General features: G+C 45.2%; 1 protein-coding gene across 2 annotated transcripts in view; it reads left to right on the top strand.

The window, feature by feature from the left end:
• The first annotated feature begins 54 nt into the window (after positions 1-54).
• Positions 55-18,916, top strand: part of C1H4orf19 (chromosome 1 C4orf19 homolog) — an 81,859-nt gene continuing 62,997 nt past the window's right edge. Inside the window, exon 1 of one of the 2 annotated variants that reach the window (XM_038330431.2) lies at positions 55-203. The gene's annotated coding sequence lies outside the window, so the exon portion shown is untranslated. The remainder of the gene's footprint in view (positions 204-18,916) is intronic. The other variant, XM_038330440.2, reaches the window with a different exon arrangement.

Below are 18,916 nucleotides of genomic sequence, written 5' to 3'. Positions count from 1 at the left end.
GCCGGCGCAGGTAAAGGGTTACCCCGGGCTAGGAGGCTCGCCCGCTGCCCGCCCACGTGACGCACCGGCCCAATGACCGCGGCCCGGCTGCAGCAGAGCGGAGGGCTCCGGGAGGCACTGACCCACTCGCGTGTCCCAGCGCGGACGCCCGAGGCCCGCGAAGCCATGGGCGCCCCGACCCTGGAGACGCCGCCCCGCCGCAGGTAAGCAGCACCCCAGCCAGCACCGGGCTCTGCGTTGGGGGAGGAGGTTTGGTCCTGGGCGGGAGTCCCCGCTTCGTTCCTTGGTCGCTCTAACTTCTCGGTTCCCCTTCTCTTGGAGGGACGCGGGGAGAAACGAGGCGAGGCAACCCAGGGTTTGATGAGTTCGGGGAAAGTCACGGAATTCAATCAAGGCGCGGGAAGAGAGGCGGACGACACGGTTCAGGTCCCCAAAATAAAGGCACCCGTGCTGGTTGTGTAAAATGGTTTATTTTTAAACTCCCAATTCATGAACTCTCAGCCATGCCTGGGAACTTAAACTGGACAGATTACAAGAGATTTTCCCATCTGCCTGTGTTGGGGGTTCACCATATATAATATAATCATGTGGGACTTTTAAGAAATAAATCGGGAAAGAACATTTGACTGTCCCTCACCCACCCACCCCCGCCCCGCGCGCCCTTGCTCCGCGCGCCCGTTCTTTGAAGTGCCCTTGGGTTCTGGGATTGGGTCTAAGGAGATGGCGAGGGTGCTGGGAGGGACGGCGACACTGCGGTGCTCCGCAAGAGCCAGGGTCTAGGAGAGTGGGCGCCAGATGCAAACGGTTAAATGGTCGCGCGCTGTAAATATTTAATAGGCAAGCGTCTCCCAGGTCTGTCACCTGGGTCTCCGTGGCCTGGAGAGTCTTGATGGAGTGCCATTTTCATAAAAATCGCCAATGAAGGATTTCCCAGGGATACCGGACAGATATGAGCAGGGCTTTTATCCCTCCCAGGACCGTAATTAACCTTAAAAGCAAAACAAAATAACCCCATCTCCAGTGACTCAGAACGTTTTCTTTTCCATCGTGGTATAGACACTTGCGCGATGAATGTAGAGGAAGTGGGTGTTTGGGGAGACGCTTCAGATGAAAAGAAATGGTGTTTGTGTTTCCCTGACACTGTTTAATACGAACGTTGTGGTGGTGGTACCTTGGGGGATGGATGCTTTCGTTGGTTGTAACGTAGCTATAATGAAGAATAATTGCTGGAGAAAAGAAAAACCTGCAAAGTAGATAAAAATTAAAAAAAAAGAAATGAGAGTAGCTGTTTTTTTGAGGTAGTACATTCTATATTTGCTGGAATTTTTTTCCTCTCATACAATTTCCCAGTTAATACTATTTTAAGAAGGATACACTAGCCCTCTACAGCTAAGCACCAGTGTCCCCTATACACTGTACGAGCCCCTTAGGTAAAAATCCATGTCTCTAAAAAACAACGGTAAGGAGCTCTCGTCATTAAGGAGAGGGCTGAACTGCTTGTGTTTCTCCAGAGTGTGAAAACTCAGTAAACAGCCAGCTCCGAGGCTCACTGAGGAGAAATGGGTGACAGATCCAGGACAGTGACATGTGGTTCATTTCTGATGCTCACCCATTCTGCCCACCTTGTGATCCTGTTCCTTCACTTATTCTACAAATAGATTTTTTTTTGTGTCCCCAGAACCTCATTGTCAGTGAGGATTTTGATATCTAATAATGTCTAAATTTAAATGCGGTCTGTGTTCACTACATTCCAAAGAGATTTTACGCACCTGGAATTTAAAACGAAACAAAAACTTGCTTATCGCTTGAGCATGTACTATTTCCTAAAAAAATGGAAGGAGCTCCTCACTTCTGACCCTGCACTTCTCAGAAACTAAGCTGTCCTCATGAACCAGTCCTCAGCGCAGGCGCAGAGCAGGGGCCGACCTCTTTCCACTCAGAACTGCCTGGTGGAGAGGTGCCCCAGGGGCCCGTTGCCTGGGTTTCTTGGAAAGGACCCCGGTTTCCTAATAACTCCATACTAACCTTGGAGCTAGCTTTCTCTCCCTAAACAGTGTCTCACATGTTCCAAGTTCTACCGTTTCCCAGAGACCCTCAATCTTTGGGCTCTGTCGGGTTTGTGCTTAAAGACCCTATTTTGTTTCTAATTTCATCTCTAGAGTGGTTGTCTAGTTAGATCGTCTTCATAGATAATTCAGGAAAGAAGAACTGGTAAGAGTTGACTGGGTCATCCTAGGGGAGGACAGGCGTGGAGAAATCCCTGTCTGCAGGTCAGATGGGGCAGGGGCCCAGTCATGGTCTTTTTAGTGCCTGCTCTTGACCTCAGAGCCATGCTGGCCCCTAGCCAAAACCTTTCTCACTCTGGCTATTTCCTAATACTACTAAAGAAAGCAAACTGAAAATCAAATCGTTCGTGTTCTCTTGTTTCTCCCCCCATGAATGTCATAGTCCCACAGAGTTTGGAACCTTCAGAAAGACTGTAGACCATCAAAATGACCCTGTCTTAAAACATACTCAAAGCAATGAGCTATGAATATGCATTCTGAAGCAGATAATTAAATAGCTTAACCTATGATTCGGTGTTGTCAGAAGCCCTAGACATTACTGAGTTGCACTGAATGCTAACCAAGATCAGATATGGTGACCTTAGTTACATGGTTACAGCTTAGTTAATATGGTGTCTGAAACTTTACCATGAGCAATGAGTGCTAGTCAGCATGCAGGTGTCTCTCTAAAATCCAGTGAACTCTGACCTGCCCTTAGAGATCACACATGTGTGAACCCACTGACTCCGGGCAGTTGGCAGCGTGCTAGGGACGCAGACAGCTGCTGCCTCAAGAATCTCGTCTTGGGACAAACCTTTGAAGAGTTTGAAGCAAGGCACATATCTGTTCTTGAAAGTTTACTCTGGCTGCAGAGAGAAGGATGGAATGAGGGAGTCTACAAACATGGCCGAGGGCAGCTGCTACCCGAATTCACAGAAGAGCAGAGAAGGGACGCAATGGAGAAGCTATTTAGGCACCTACAGTCTTAACTGTAAGAAAGTTTCAGTGACTCTGGTCTTCGATGTTAGCTTGCATGCCATTTCCAAATAAGTCCCCCACCCCAGGCTGGTAAACATAAGCCCTGTTTCAATACCATGCTCCTCCTGGCAAGCACAGTTACCCTGAGTTTCACATAGCTTGTTTCCCATCGCAGAAAGAGGGTTAATGAGATTATGGTGTTAATATTTTTAGCAACTTATTGTTTCCTTATGTAGCCTTTGAAGTGTTAAGGCAGAAATGAAGATAAGCTATTGCCTCACACAGACCCTCTCTCGTGTACCTTAAACTCCTGCTGGTATGAACGTCTCTTGACTTTGGCTTGTTTTATGCCCAAGTTGGCCTGAACATGGCCTTCTCTGTGTCACAAAGAGGAGAGCCTGTGTTTGGAAGAGTATTAATGGTCTATGAAAAAGCATCTCGTACTTGAGAGGGGAGTCCTCTTAGAAGCTGACTCCCAGCTGCACACAATATGTATTGGTGTACTTTTTTGTGAAATCTGCTGTTTACTAGTCACAGAGAAGACTGCGATGGAAAAGAACTCTAGAATTTCTTTTCACCTATTTGTTCTCCACGCACCCCTAGCCCATCTAACGACTGAGTGCCTAAACTGGTCATTCATGTGCAGTAAATTCAAAACTTTGGCTAGAGCTATAAACCAGTATCCTTCTTGTTTGATGACCACACTGCCGGCAATTATCACTTCTCCCAAACATGTGCGGCAACCCAGAAATGAACGAACAAACGCCGCCTTCCACCTGTAAATCATTGGCGTGCTACAAGGTTGGTTCCTCACCGATCTCAGATGAGCTTAGCTATTTGGGTTCACAGTCCACAAAGAGACTCCACCCCGGGGGTTCAGTGTGTGGCCACCGTGATAACAGTGAGATATTTTAGTCACAGCCCACTGTGAACCAGCAAAGAATTCAGGGAAGTTTGCCTGTCATTAAACTATCAAATAATAAGATTATTGCTGTTGTTATTACTATCAGATTTCAGAACTGCCTTTTAGTAAAGTGTTTTTGAAAAAAAGAAACTCAAAGACTCACTTGTTGTAAATAATTTATAGTTGAGGAAAAAACGGAAGGAGAACAAGAGTTTCTCTAACGATATTATAGACATTCATACAGCTGCCCACTAAGTCCAGAATTTGAGTCTTGGTTCTTAGTCCTTTCTGCTACTGACTAACCAGCATAAATTTTAGGGTACCCAAATCCCATTTTCAATTAACCTTTGCCCTAAGGTATAATTAGCCTGTGCTTATTGAAAAACTGCTTGTGTCTACAGTATTTGTTATCTGTTGCTGTGTAACAAATGACCCCAGGATTATTAACACATGTTGGTAACAAACATAAAATAACCACTGCTTGTTGCGTTTATGACCCTGGAGGTCAGCAGTTTGGGCTGACTTCAGCTGGGTGAGTCTTGTCCAAGCTCTTTCATGTGTCCGTGCTCAACAGACGGTACTGCCTCTGGGTTTCAGCTGACTGTCCACTGAGTCACCCGGGGAGCACCTGAGGCTGAGCTCAGTGGTTCACAGACTGCCCACCTGTGTCTCTCCGTGGCCTCAGGAGGAAGAAAGAAGCAAGGCCCTTTGAGGCCTAGGCTCAGTTAAACTCATTTTTTTTGAGGTGTGTGCTTTTAACAAGTTATGGGGGTAGTTCTAATTCAGGGAATAGAGAAATAGACCTCACGTCTTAATGGGAGAAGCTACAAAGTCACATTTTTAAAAACAAATCCCTTGGATTCAAGGACAGGTGGACCCCTGTGGCCCTTTTTAAAGCCTGCCGTATCAACCCCACACTATTCATAACCCACGAACTTCTGGAGCCTGTAGCTAAGATAGAATTCCTTCTTTACAGATAAGGAAGTCAAAAGCCAGACACGTCAGTCAGGGTCAGGCAAAGCTCACAGCTGCCGTGTGATGGATAGGCCTTAGCTCCTAGGCCTAACTGGAAACCATCAGACAACACTACCTCTGTTTTCTGCCCCGGTGGGAGGCACCACAGTATCTCATAGCTCACAGTATTATGCTAAAAATCCTTAAGAAGGGCTATGGGTTTAAAGAAAGGATCAGATATGATGGCATGCACAGGACAGATATATATGGTTTATATATATGTGCGTATACACACTACTGAGACAGCTTAGAGTAGGACTTGGGAGAAACCGGACACTCGCAATAGCAAAGAAGTTTAGTGGAGAATGAGGACGGGGAGCCAGGAGAAGTACAAAGTTGAAAAGAATCGCTTCTTTTATTATCTCAAATTTCCTCACGTCATCTTTGCTTTTAAGTCTTGTTTCTTTTATTAATTAATTTATTTATTTATTTATACTTGAGGGAAGGTCTCACTGTATATCCCTGGCTGACCCGAAACTTGCTGTGTAGATCAGGGTGGCCTGGAACTCCCAGAAGTCCACCTGCCTCTGTCTCCTGAGCGCTGGGATTAAAAGCATGACAAACTATGCGGTCAGACCCCTGACCTTGAAGTCTTTCTTAAGTAGCTATGCCAAGGCTTCAAGAATGCCCACAGGTGATAGAATCAAGACTAGAAGGGGTATTCAGGGGCCCCAACCCTTCCCATTTTAGGTATTGTAGGCAAAATCCCAAAATAGGTAAGGGAAAGATTCAAGGATAAACACAAGCCTGGAGCTAGAATTCAGGTCTCTAACTCCAAACCATTGTGTTCTGACTGGTGCTTCAGAGCAGACCCTTCCTAGAATGACTGCCTGGTTGTTTTACACCTCTGATGGGCAAGGTGGGGTAGCTGAGAGAATTCACCTTTAAAACTAAGGTGACCCCAATTTGAATCCTGGGTTGCTAACCACCTGGCGTGTCACAAGACACATTTAATGTTCTAGTCACTTCTAAAGAGAATCATAAAACAGAAATAATTGACCAGACAGTCAAGATTTGGTTCACAGAATACAATTTATCTCTGTTCTCCTTGAAACTTGACAGGGCAGGTTTTACGGTCAGCACTAAGATTTGGTTTTGGTGAAGGAAGCCAAGTGTTCTTAGTGTAGAGCGAATAAAAGCTTCAGGGATCTGTCACAGCCCAGGCCAAGCCCACTCCAGACCACCAGTGGAGGCCTGATTCCCAGGCCCACTCTGAGGGCAGGTTTTGCCTTGTAAGATGCTTGCTGTCACCAGAGGGGAAAGGTCAGTGTCTCTTGCTGCCAAAGCCAAGGCCTAAGTGATGGCTCTGGGGCCCTGCACCTGCAAACCGGAAGGCAGCAAAGTCACAGCTCACTGGGGCGGAGCGAGCCACACTGTTGTGGTAATCATACCCTTCCAGGATTTAATGGAGGCAAAGGGGGTGTTGGTTTTATGTGATTTAAAAAAAAAAAAGTCAAGTAGCTTTGGAGGGTGAAATTACCAAATTGAGACACTCGGCAGATACCATCCCTAAACCCCAGTGTGAGCCGGATAGACCAACGCTGGTGGATTTACCACTAGGACACTTCGCAGGGCCACCAGGGACTGATGTGTCTGTGCAGAACACACATCACCCTCCAATCAGGAACCATCTCAGTCACACTGTACAGGACGCTGTGTTGTGCATGATAGATGTGTTGTCCCTGCTACCTCCCTCTGCTCGCTCCTGTCCCCTCCCTTCTGTGAGCCCTTGGAGAGAAAATGGGGGGAGTGAGGTTGCACTTTCTCCTGTCGCTAAGCATTTGTTCCACCTCGGTTCTTGCTCGAGTCTCAGAAGAGTATCCGTGACTGGCTGTCCCAGAAGAGACCGCACTGAAGGAAGGCTCCTGCCTGCTGTTTGTTATGGGGCTTCAGGAATCTCGCCCAATTGTCCTTGTCTTGTCTCCCAACCTATATAGCACCAGGGCGACTACTTCCTAGCAAGGTGTGCACAGGGCCATGCTTGATGTATCTGACCCTTAGCTTCAGGGACCTTGGTTTCCTGGAATCCTATGAGGCCTTTAGACCGTCAGCACATTTTGAGTCCAGGATGGAAGGGGAGAACGGGAGGACTGTCAAGCTGGATGTGTCTCCGTTCACCGTTTACCTCTTGGTAAAGCCACCCTGTGAAATAGCAGGAACTTTCAAGGTCGAACACAAGGGACTTCCCTGTGTTTCTAACGACGTATATTTCCTTATCATGAAATTTCCTACTCAAATACCTGTCCGGGGATAGTCTTTAAATGCTTCTAGTAATGACGCCATGTTTGCATCTGTGTGGGTGCCAAGGCTCTAGTGTGAGGAAGTGAAGACGTTTCTTGACAAAGCTGAGCCAATTTTGCTGCTGTGTGATCTGTTTTGAGTGTTAAGGCTAAAGAAAATGGCAATGAGGGACAACTCAGGAGGATAAGAAAGTGACCTCTGATCCTCAGTTCCATAAAGGGCTTTCACAACAAAAGGGCATTTATAACATTTAAAAGAGATGGACACGGTCTCATTTTTAGTGTTTATATATTTTCATGTTTTAGTTTGGTTGGGTTTTTAAGAAGAATACAATTGTATTCTTGCTGTGGAGGGTGTATTCCAAGTTGGTAAACCTAGCACCATAGAAAGCAGTTTGCATTTTTGGTTTTGCTTCTTTGCTTGACTGTTGGTTATTTTGCTAGTATTACTGAATAAAACTAAATGTTTTACTTGTTTGGTTGATTGGTTGCTTGTTTGCTTGCTTGCTTTTCATTGAGCAAGCCTATGCCAAGTGTTAGGAATATAAAGGTGATTAGCATGGACCCAGACAGTCTCATTGGAGGCAGAAACAGTCCATAACCTTGCAAACATATGGTACCACATGCTGGGATGACGACCTGAGGAAGAAAGCCATGGGGCCTGAGAGGAGCAGAGTGAGGTCTCTGAGGAGAGGCAGGAGCAGAGGAGAGGGCTGTTGAGTAGAAAGGGGAAGAATAAACAGAATCTCACTAGGGACGAGCACCAGAGCTGGGAGTGCAAAGAATGCCTTCAGAAGGCTCCCGGCAAATGTGTCCAGGAAATATGAAAGCACCCTGGGAGCCTGGCCTTGTAAAACAGGTACTGACCTCCGCAGTCATCCAAGCTTTCCGAGTTCTTAGCTGGTGGTGGTGGATGTTCTGGTCTTTGGGGTTGTGTGGTGGGGAAAATCTTCTGGCCTCAGCACTTGGTCTTAGATTCCATTCGGCCTTATTCTAACATGGAGTATATGAGTGGGAATGAATACAGACATGCACCGTGTTCTGAGCACTCATGAATTCACTCCTGCCTTTTTGATTTCTCCACGAGCAGGGCATGTGGAAGGTTCATTTGGGGACAAATGGGACCCCTCTTGATGAGGGGGTTGAGCTTATCCAAGAGTTTAAGCAGCAGCAAGAGTCCTTGGAACTAGAGACTCACTCTCACCGGGGCCTTTTTCAGAAATAAGTCCTGAGAGACTCAGCTCCTAAGCCAGCACAAAGAAGGTGTGGGAACAGCCCCACACTGCTGCCAGCCAGGGGCCGTGCTCATTTTACCAAAGCAAAACAACTTCTCACATCCGCTTCTAATTCATAAAGTCCTTTGTGCTGATTGGAGATAAGCAGTGAACAAGCCGTCCAAGCCACCTCTGGGGCACAGCCCTCTGGTATCATTCTTCCTAGCCATCTCCAGAAGATGTAATTTAATCTCCATCCTAAAGTGTGGGTTACAAACACACCCCAAAATCCCAGAATGCCTGCGCCTGCTTCTCCCGAAACACATTCTGGGTAATGAAACGGTGGGGCGTTAGTCAGTGAGACACCGTGAAGATTTTAAACTGGAGTGCGGTAAGATATGCAAATGGCTGGAGTGTAAGAGAGAAGAAGGCAGAACTTAGGGAGAGAAGAGATCTGGTGCGACACTGAGGAGATTGAGGTGATTGATGGCCCAGGTGCCAGTCTTACAAGCACAAAGACATGAGTTCAAGCCCCATAGCCCACTTAAAAGAAACAAAAAGGTAGGATGTGGTGTCGCGCACTTGCAGTCCCAGTGGTGAGGAGGTAGAGACGGACAGATCCCTGGGACTCACTGGTCAGCCAGCCTAGAGCGTACTTGATGACTTCCAGGCCACTGAGAGAGAGACTTTGTCTCAAAAACTAGATCGAAGGCACCTGAGGAATGACACTTGGGGTTGTCCTCTGGCCTCCATGCACACACACACACACACACACACACACACACACACCACCACCAACAACAACAAATTGTTGGCTTTCTAGTTGAATAGAGGCAAGAAGTGGGCTCCTGTGATGCAAGGTGAGATTACTGGGTGTGGTCGTTGATTGAAAAGCAAAAGAGGAGGTGTCACGGTTGAGTACTATGACCTGCATATACAGGGAGCTTTGTTGAATTCAGAAACAAACCATCACATCAGTAAGTATCAGTTAGATAAAAAAAAAATTTAGGTGCCATGTGATGCTCTGTACTGACTGAAAACGAACAGATGCCCATGCAATAGCATGGTGGAAGGTCCAGGATATAGTCTTGAATTATAGAACTTTTGTTGAAGATAAATTGTTTTATTTTAATCAATGAATGATTATGGGATCACTTAACAGAAAATATCAGGAAGAATAAATTCCAAACAGATAAGAATGGGGGTCATAGGAGAGTTCAAAGTCTACACGAGCCATTTCTGTACTCTGGACTCTGCAGTTCTTACCTGTCGTTTGGTAATCAGAAAGTAGGTTCAGCAGAAAATAAACCCACTCTCCCACTTCTGCCGTGGAAACTTTTTCACTCTCTCCCCAAACAACTGTGCTCTCTTCTGAACCCAGATCTCATTCTAGAATGTTCAGTCCCAGCAGGACTTTAGAGTCCATTTGGTTCAATATTCCCCAACTCAAAGACAAGGAAACAGGCTCACCAGAATTAATGGTTTGGCTAACTGTATGTAAGCCCAGACTCAATACCAAAACCCAGGTACATTGACCTAGAGTCTAGTTCTTTCTGCTGTGAGTTCAGCCTCCTCTTAGAAGCCCCAGTGTCTGGGAATAACTTGGTTTTTATTAGACTGTCAAGTAAATTAACTTATTTTCTCCTCCAGAAAATGATGAGCTCAGCGCAGAGTGGGTATACTACTTAACACAGTGTAAGATGCTCATGGAACCAAGGAGGCTTCAAAGCCAGGAAGCAAGACTACAGTTCAGGAAAAACCAAGATCCACCTGTCTTGTGCTTGTACATATGGCTCCCAGTAGAGTTCAAATTCTCTCTCTCTCTCTCTCTCTCTCTCTCTCTCTCTCTCTCTCTCTCTCTCTCTCTCTCTCTCTCTCTCTCTGTCTCTCTCTGTCTCTGTCTCTGTGTGTCTGTCTCTCTGTCTCTGTCTCTGTCTCTGTGTGTCTGTCTCTCTGTCTCTCTCTCTCTTGTGTGTGTGTGTGTGTGTGTGTGTGTGTGTGTGTGTGTGTGTGTCTGTTGGACACAATAAAGAGTTAGTTGGAGACACTCTCCTCATTAGTTACCCCGGGAAAAGGGGAAATGGACTTTGGAGGAAAAGGTGTGTCCATCCATAGGTAGGTACACTCCCCTGCAGCATATAAAATTCTCTGTCCTCTCTAAAGGAAATGATATTGCTGCTTAGGACACACTTGTATTTGTTGGTAGTCTGAGGGGTCTCCTACAGCTGAATGCAGATCTCCTCTGACTTTCAGGGCCCTTTTCCACTGTGCGATACAGGATTTTGTGTTTTACTCACAGAAGCCCAGCCCAGCTGTTCTGACTGTGGTCCACAACTGTGTGTCAGAGCATCAGCCCTATACAGAGGAGCTCAACCAAACAGATGCTGCTGGGTCACCATCCACAGACACAGAGCTCCTCCCCCAAAGCAGCTCGGGCCACCTCTTTAGGCAGCGCAGTTAGCTGAGGGAGGATGAGTTTTGGGGCTTTGCCAGGTCTATAAGGACTGTGTTTGCTCTCTCAGGCCCAGCTCTTTTCTCCTCCTCCCCTGAAGCTAATCGGAGCACTTTTGTCTCTGTTCAGTTCCACCTGGCATCTGGCGCTCATCACCTAAATGAGCCACCGTCTTTTGGAAACTCTCGTGCCCGCTGCTCCAGCTTTACAAATGTGCTGAGCCTGTTTCCAATGTTGTATTCATTTATTTCAAGTGAATATTTTCCATATCCTAAACATTTCCATTGTTTTAATGTTGCCATCTGCTGGAGTCTTTAGACTGAATTACCCGCTCATGTTTGTATGTGTGTATGGATTTTAATATAAGCACTTTCAAAGCAGTTTTTTTTTTCTGCTATTGCTGATCTTGTGTGAGCTGTGGGCTGCAATGCTTTCGGTACTTAATACGTAAACCCATATAATGAACCACAGCGCTGGAGGGCTACGAAACAAAGTGTATAGTTGATAGGCCACCAAGTCGACACGCCTTCTCCTTGGTCAGTTGCAGGTTTGCCTTTCTAAAAAGCTGATTGTTCTTTTCACAAATGCAAGACTTTGTTCTCAGTAAAGTTACAGAATGTTTCGCGAATAACCTCACATCCAGGCTACGTAAGGTCAAGGGGAAAATGACAGGAGAGTACAGCCCTTCCTCACAAAGAGAACAGGGAGGGGTGGACTGAACCATAACTCAGCACCTCTTAGAGTCAGAAAACTCTGGATAACAGCAAAGAATTCCAAGAACGCAAGATTGTTGGGCCCAGAGGCACTATGGGAGAGTTGGTATAAAAACACACATGCACACACACGTGTGTGTGTGCGTGTGTGTGTATGTGTGGTGTATATATGTATGTACATACATATATGTGGATAGATAGATAGATAGATAGATAGATAGATAGATAGATAGATAGATAGATAGATAGATAGATACCATCCAGGTCAGGTATCCTCAGTGTGGGCACACGTAAAAGTACTTGGAAGAGCTGATGCTTTTTAGCTATGCCCACACAGACTGTCAGACTATGAAGAATCTTGATATGATTACGGGATTTTCTCATAAAATGAAAACCATGTCAGGTGGGAAACAGGATGTACTTTTTGAGTCAGCCTGCCCTAAAACTTCAAGACAGCAGCTGTAACTTGTGATTCCATGTCATCTTAGACCCATCACCTGACTAACCATAGGAGCAGTGATCACATTCGCTCCTACAAGCCTTCCTAAGACATCGCTGTGCTGTGCTGAGCGGAGCTGTGCTGTGCTGTGTGGGGCTGTGCCACTTTAGGAGATCAATTGCCTATGGCTAACCATCACTGGACTGTTTTAACTGCTAACAGGGCTATTCCATTAGAAACTGGCATCTCCAGGACTGAAGGGATGACTTAGTGAGCGAAGTGCTCACTTCACAAGCATGAGAATGTGGGGTTTGGCCCCCAGCACTCTTGTGAAAGTTGGTACAGCAACACACACCTGTAACCCCCGACTGAAGACACAGGGGATACTGGGATGTGCAGACACAGGTAGGGGTACTGCAGTTTGCATAGATGGGGTGCTGGGGTGTGCAGTAAGCCCCCTGGAGCTTACTGGCCCTCGAATCTAACCGGAATATCAAGCTGTAGGATTACTGAGAGAGCCTACCTCTAATAAGGTGGAAAGCGATAAAGGAGACCTCTCAACACTGACCTCTAGCCTTGCATGTGCACACACAAGTACACATGTACACACACACACACACACATACACCACACACACAAGAAGCGGACAAAGATTGAAAATCCATGAAAGAGAACATGTCTTTACATGGACCATGTGGACTTCCTTGCATTTCTTAATATCCACAGTCAACAAACAAGCAAGTGCTCTCTGTCTACTTTGCTGTTGTTGTTACGTAAAGGGCTGCAAGTAAAGAAATGGGTGGGGCCAAGGAGCCAGTTGCCTCATCAGTAGAGGAAAGCACTGCCCTCTTGCTCAGCTCAGCTGGGACAGATCAAGAGCTAGATCTTTCTAATGAAAAGTGAAGAGGGGACGGAAAGAGTAGGGATGCCCTGTACCTTTAAATCTGAAGAGATTTTACAATTGTCCTTGATGCTTCTGTTTTCGTTTGTTTGCATTGGGTGGCACATGGAAAACTATTTGCCTACTGGACGATACTAATCTTCATGGGCTGGCAAATGACTTTCTCTCTAAAAAGGTGGCAGCTAATTCGTTGGTGCTGCGTGTTTGCTTTAAATGCTTGCAAATGAGGAAGGTTTTGCTTCGGAATTGGCAGCACAGTATCTACCTGAGAGTCAGGTCTAAGAGAAGATGTGCCTGAAAACCTTTCATAGCATGAGACTGTAGGAGTCAAATGCTGGGTTCTGTAATCATCCCAGAGCTACAGAAGTCAAGCGGCTGCCGCTTTCCTTAGAAAGTAGTTATCAAAGTTGGCATGAACCCTGTATTGTTTGGAAAACATGAACTTGATTGTCTAAACAGGCATTTTAACATTTACACAATATCTCTAAATGGTTCAGAATGGGTGAGCCATAGTGTGTTTCTTTTTCATAAAGAAATTAAAATTCCAGTTTCTGAGAAATTCTTATTCACTCAACATAAGTCTTAAACAATTCTTTTACTCTGTAAATTCAGCCCTCCTGGATCCCCGCAGTGGATTTCAAATGCAGAATTCCAATTTGCATATAAAGTTCTTGAATGCTTTGTTCTTGACATTTTTAAAAATAAAATTTTAGAAGATATCATTTCAACAAAATCTATTAGGAGCAAAGAAGAAGTCATGGATTTAGCTACACCTCGAACCAGAAGATGAACAGTAAAGGTTTTGTTCTTGGTGGTGGTTAGGTTTTGGTTTTGGGTCAGGATCTCATGTACCTCAGGCTGCACCAACTCACCACGTAGCTAGGACTAGCAAGCTCTCTGCCAACTGAGCTATATCCCCCAGTTTGGCCCTGAGGATTCATTGGCTAAAATCAAAAAACAAGAACAGAGATAATGTGATCGGTGACAGCCAGCTGTTACAGGACATACATTTATTAGTTGGCTTTCTCTGACTGGAATGAAACTCAAGTATTTATTAGGAAACACACCCTCCGAAGAATTGTTTCCTTTGTTTTCTTACTTGTGCTTTAGGTCACTTGGTAGGAACTGAAAGTGTAAACACAGCCTGGAGCCGCTGGCCTCCTGGTTATTTTGAGTTAACAGTACAGGAACGTAGACTTCCCATTTCCTGAGCAGTAGCTACCTAGGCCTTGTGCTCTGCTGACCCGGATACAGAAGTAAACAGTCTTTGTATTCCTCATTGGGCTAATACAGTCCCCCTGGAATAGAGAACTTTGAGTCACCCTCAAAATGAAATGCAAATTGCGCTACAAGGGATGAGAGATGAAAGAGGTTCTTAGAGCCCTTAGGGGTCACTGGATGCCGGGAAGGAAGGAGGCGGGGCATCTCAAGAGAAGCAGGTGCTCAAGGCAGAAGAATGAGGAAACAGTGAGCATGGAAAAGGTTGGAGAAAATTCATCATAAATATTTATATTTTGAAAAGCAGGCAAGACCAAGAACCCTGTTTCTATTAAGAGATACCAGTGACTGCCTGTTCTCGTCCCTGCTGAAGCCTTCGGACTGATTTCTTTCCCTGAGAATCAGGGTTTCTTCTCTGGTCAGTGATGAATTACTATGAACTGTCCCCTTGCCCAGGGTGGGGGCACTTTTTCAGCTGCCCCCATATCTGCCCTCTTGAGTGCTGGCCACATTTGGGCCTCCAAGCTGGGCAGCCACAAGCTCCTACCCTACGCAGGTAGATCCACAGCTTATCCACACCTTGTACCAGCCTCCTACCTTCCCTTTACTCTGTCAGGGTGAGGCCTCCCTTTTCCTAGGTCAGTTGTCTCTGTGTGGATTCTTTCATCCCTCGTTCTCTGGGATAAAGCATCAACCGCTCTCTCCAGATTTTTTAAACTCTAACAGCAGAACACTAACAGGAACCGACACTCAGTAAACACACATCTATTTAAAAATGAAAATAAGACACAGAATGACCACTGTCTCTAACTTGGAATGTTTTGGCTGCCTCTTCACTAGTTTCTCTTATATTTTTATATTTTTGTTTTATTAGTTCTTCGAGAATTTCAATGTTTTGATCATATTCAACCCCTCTCCTAATTTTTCCCAGTTCCCACACAAACTTTATGCCCCCTTTTTTTTTTCTTTCAAGAGCAATTTGTGCTACCCCAATATCCTGAATGTGTAGTCTTTTACTGGATGTAGTAGACTAACCAGGGGCCAAACTCAGAGAGAACTGCCTCTCCCTCTCCTTCCTTCTCCTCCCCTCTCCCCGTCTTATCTGTTCCTCTCCCTCTCCCAGTAGCTAACAGTTGCCAGTAGCTCCACAGCCAAGTGTGGAATTATTTACCCAGCTCCTCTCTCCATGGTGAGATTTGGTCTGACTTGGGCCCAAACAGATTTTGTGTCCTTATTAGAAATCAGAATTAGGGGCAGAAGCTGTGACTCAGTGGTAGAGCACTTGCCTGTCATGTGTGAGCCCCAAGTCTGGCACAGCTGGGAAAATACCCTTCCCAGCTCCATGCTCCTCGCTCGCTCTTAAGATCTGGATGTCCGCTCACTCAGTCCTCCACACTGAGCCCTAGAAATTCCACTGACCATTCCTAAAGATCATCCTTCAGCCCATATCCCATAAACTTCTCCTCTCGATCACAATCACAAATCTTAATGGCACTGCCTGTGAAGCCCTCTTTTCTTTGACTCCTGGTACGTATGCTGTTTTAGGTCATGGCCCTTCCATGACCAGTCTCTCTTTCTCAACCTCCCACTAGCCAATTACACCCTGAGGTTTTCATCATAGAGACGAATGCATGGGTTCTGGGCACAATGATAAACTATCACTGTGGACAAGAGAAGGTGATAAGACTCTAGAGTGATGGTGACAGTGAGTAGATTCATTAATTTGGGTCAGTTGGCTGGGTAGCTTGTGGGAGCCTGAAGAACTGGAGAGGACAAGGTAATCTTGGAGACACAGATGCAAATAACGGATGCCTTTTAAGTTCCAGGGCCCTGTTAGACCAAGTACTTGTGAAGAATACTGAATCCCAACTCCCTGATTACTCTGAAAAGATGTACTTAAGAAAGTAACACCCGGGCTGGAGAGATGACTCAGAGGTTAAGAGCATTGCCTGCTCTTCCAAAGGTCCTGAGTTCAATTCCCAGCAGCCACATGGTGGCTCACAACCATCTGTGATGGGGTCTGGTGCCCTCTTCTGGCCTGCAGGCATACACACAGACAGAATATTGTATACATAATAAATAAATAAATATTTTTTTTAAAAAAAAGAAAGTAGTAGGATCAAAATCCAGTGCCAAGGACAATGGCACTGGATTTTGATCCTACTACATATACTGGCTTTGGTGGGGGCTAGCCTGTTTGGATGCTCACCTTCCTAGAACTGGATGGAGGGGGAGGAACTTGGACTTCCCACAGGGCAGGGAACCCTTACTGCTCTTCGGGCAGGAGAGGGAAGGGGAGTGGAGGAGAGAGGGAGAGATAAATTGGAGGCGGGGAAGAGGTGGAAATTTTTAATAAAAAAGTCTTAATATACAAATAATGGAAGTAAAGGAATGAGAATAAACTCAGGCAAAAGGCAAAAAAATAAGTAATACCAAAGTTCTTGAAAAAGCAAAAATTTTCCCTACAAGATAATTTTTGCCATTTAAGTATAAATTTGATGAACTGAATAAATTACAAAGTATGCTTTTAGATAAGTTCATGGGAAAGTCTTTTAATATTTTAAACATTTGTGATATTTAAGACATTGCATTAATTAATGATTTAGTCTAGTCTTGTGAATTATAATTTAAAATATCATTAAGTGACTGATTTAGACTTTAATTTTTTTTCTTATAAAGAAAACATTTAATTGGGTGGCTCACTTACAGTTTCAGAGGTTCAGTCCAGATGAAAATGTTGATGTAACTTTCCTGTTCAAGACTATGCTGAAATGTTTAAGAAAAGTAAAGATTCATGAGTTTGAATCTTTTGAAGAGTAAGAACCAAGGAAAGGATTGTTTACTATTCACAACTCTGACATAATTAAAAAGAAAACCAAACATCAGTCGGTAAATACAGAGTTGTTGGAATCTCACTATGTAGCCTGAGCTGGCCACAAATCCAGTCTGCCTTCTCCATCACCCAAATGCTACAGATAAAGTTCTGCACTCCCACGCCTACTTTGTGAATAGTTTGCTTTGTAAATGTCTATTCTGAACAATGGTTTTCCAAAGAATTGGTAGAGGCATGGTACTACATGGTTGTGGATGCCAGTAAACCCAGCACTTAGGAGGTTGGAGCAGGAGGATCCTGAGTTTGAGGCTAGCCTGAACTATAGACTGAGACCCAGACTTTCAACAACAACAACAAAAAAAAACCTAAAGTAACTATAAATATTGTCTTTAGGGGGCTAAGGGACACGTCAAACCATTTGCTATGGCTTGCTACTTCCAAATATTGATGTGCTCCCAGAGCGGAGTGTGTTCTGTACCTTATGAGTCTTTCCAGTTTTCTAGCACCCTAACCCACCTCTGGCAGCATCTAAGTGTATACTCACACAGCGTGTATGTATGTAACCCCAAACGCTTGTCCCTGGTCCAGTGTGCCCCACAGCCGTAAACCATTCTCATTGGCTCCCTTCAAAGCAGATAAACCTACAGACTCCAAACCCTATCAAACTGGACTCACCTGAAATTGAATCCATTGTGGCTGCTGTGCTCTCCTTCTTGATCCTGTTTCTATGGATGACCTCATCAAGCTTGGTTTGTTTTTGTGTTTTTTGTTTTGTTTTGTTTTGTTTTGTTTTGACTAGAGGCAAAGGCCAGGACTCTGTAGCTTTCACTCCTTGGTTCCCATTACCTAATGAGAGTACTCAAAAACTCAGGGGATGAAAATGAAACTCAAATAAAGCAGGAGAGGACATGAATGTGTGTTTTAGAATAAGTAGAACTCCCTCCCACGTTGGAGGTGGCTAAAGTTGTCTTTGTCTAGAGAGCAGAAATAGATATAATACATGAAAGCTATGAAGTGCCAGATGCTTGGGCGGGAATAGGTATTTGTACAATAATTTCATGGGAGGCCAAGCCAGTTGTTCAAGACCAAACTCATGATGGGACAAAGTCAAGGTCTATGTGGTGCCTCAAGCATCCTTGGTCTGTTTCATGTCCTGGCCTCACCTCAAGTGGGGCTGCTGTCCCGTTAGGTCAGATTTCCTCTGACTGGTGACTATCTTCTGGCAGAGGTACTGCAGATGCCCCTCTGAAGAGCAAGCTATATTTAGAAACTCAGAAATAAAACATTTAGTCGATGTTTTTCATTTCCTGATATAGAAGACCTTACTTCGCATCATTGCACAAAGCAAATCTCCAAGGCTCCATCATTTAAAAAATCAATACTAGGGACTGCACAGATGGCTCAAGGGTTAAGAGCACTGGCTGCTCTTCCAGAGGACCCGGGTTCAATTCCCAGCAACCACACACGTGGCAGTTCACAACTGTCTGTAATTCCAGTCCCAGGGCATCTGACACCCTCACATGGTCATATTTGCCAGCAAAACAACAATGCACATAAAACAAATACATCCTTTTTTAAAAACCTGTACCATCAGCTGTTGGCAGAGTCAGCCCTGACTTTCCTGATTTACCTACCGATGTCTAGAGAAGGCTCCTCCTCTACCATGACACAAACTGCTAACCCAAGAAGGCTATGTCTCAGTCAAACTGGACACAGACATGCGAACTTCAAGGAAGTCTGACCACAAGAGCGTCTTTCAAGAAGGAGTTGGGAAATCATTGTAGCATTTCCTCCTTCCGGCTACTTTGTACAGTTCATAGGAACAATGGTCCCTTTTTCCCCTGCTGAGTACAACCAACTCAGCTCAAAATTCATGAAAGTAGTAAAACTGGAGCTGCTATCTTATCAAAGTCCACGCACCCACATCTCTACCCACCCCAGGCAGTGGAGCAAGGGCCCTTTCGA

Source organism: Arvicola amphibius, chromosome 1 (genome assembly GCF_903992535.2).
Source record: "Arvicola amphibius chromosome 1, mArvAmp1.2, whole genome shotgun sequence".
In the NCBI taxonomy this organism is placed as follows: domain Eukaryota; kingdom Metazoa; phylum Chordata; class Mammalia; order Rodentia; family Cricetidae; genus Arvicola; species Arvicola amphibius.
This window is presented reverse-complemented; position numbering and strand designations above follow the sequence as displayed.